The sequence below is a fragment of the Nothoprocta perdicaria genome, unplaced genomic scaffold (assembly GCF_003342845.1).
Source record: "Nothoprocta perdicaria isolate Ctin4 unplaced genomic scaffold, notPer1 scaffold_7, whole genome shotgun sequence".
Classification (NCBI taxonomy): Eukaryota; Metazoa; Chordata; class Aves; order Tinamiformes; family Tinamidae; genus Nothoprocta; species Nothoprocta perdicaria.
Window position 1 is genome coordinate 1,324,751 of NW_020455976.1, and position 703 is coordinate 1,325,453.

Genomic DNA, 703 nt, shown 5'->3' on the forward strand with positions numbered 1-703 from the left:
AGAAAAAAAAATGTCAAAAAATCACTTTGGAGACATTCAGTTCCTTTTTTTTTTTTTTTTTTTCTTGATAATACTCAGCTCGTATCATGGCTGACACTTCGGTTTTTAGCTGTCTCAGGTTTGCTCTCCAAGAAATGCTGCCTGGCTTCCCCCTAGGAAAGGGGTCATTTTCTTTAAAGACTTTTGCGTTGACAGAAGCCAAGTTTTCTATTGTACAAAAACAAAAAAAAAAAAAAAAAGGAAAAATCAAATTTTCTGCATGCACGTGCCCAATCACCCTGGCTCTGGACACACTGTCCTGGACCTCCATCACTCCGCAGGGTTAAAGCTGCTGTTCTGACTGGGGAGGGCAGACACAGACACTGGATATTAGCCAGGACCAGGGAAACTTCTCATCCAACCTTTCTGATTGTTTGTTTTCTGTTTGTTTCCTTGAGGTTTTTGGTTTTTTTTTTTTTTTTTTGATTGTGTACAAATTTAATATTAAATGAATGGAATATTTATTTAATATGTGCATTAAAATTTTGTATTGGTCTCTGCAAGCCTGCCTGCTTTCCAGGGATGGCAAGGCTGAAGAGGGTGCAGGAAGGGGCCCAAATGGGAAGAGAGGGGATGCAGGTCCAGCTGRTTCTGGTGGAAATCATGTCTTTTTATTTATTTTCCTTGCAGGGAAATCTCCCTTTAAGGGGTAGACACATCCTCC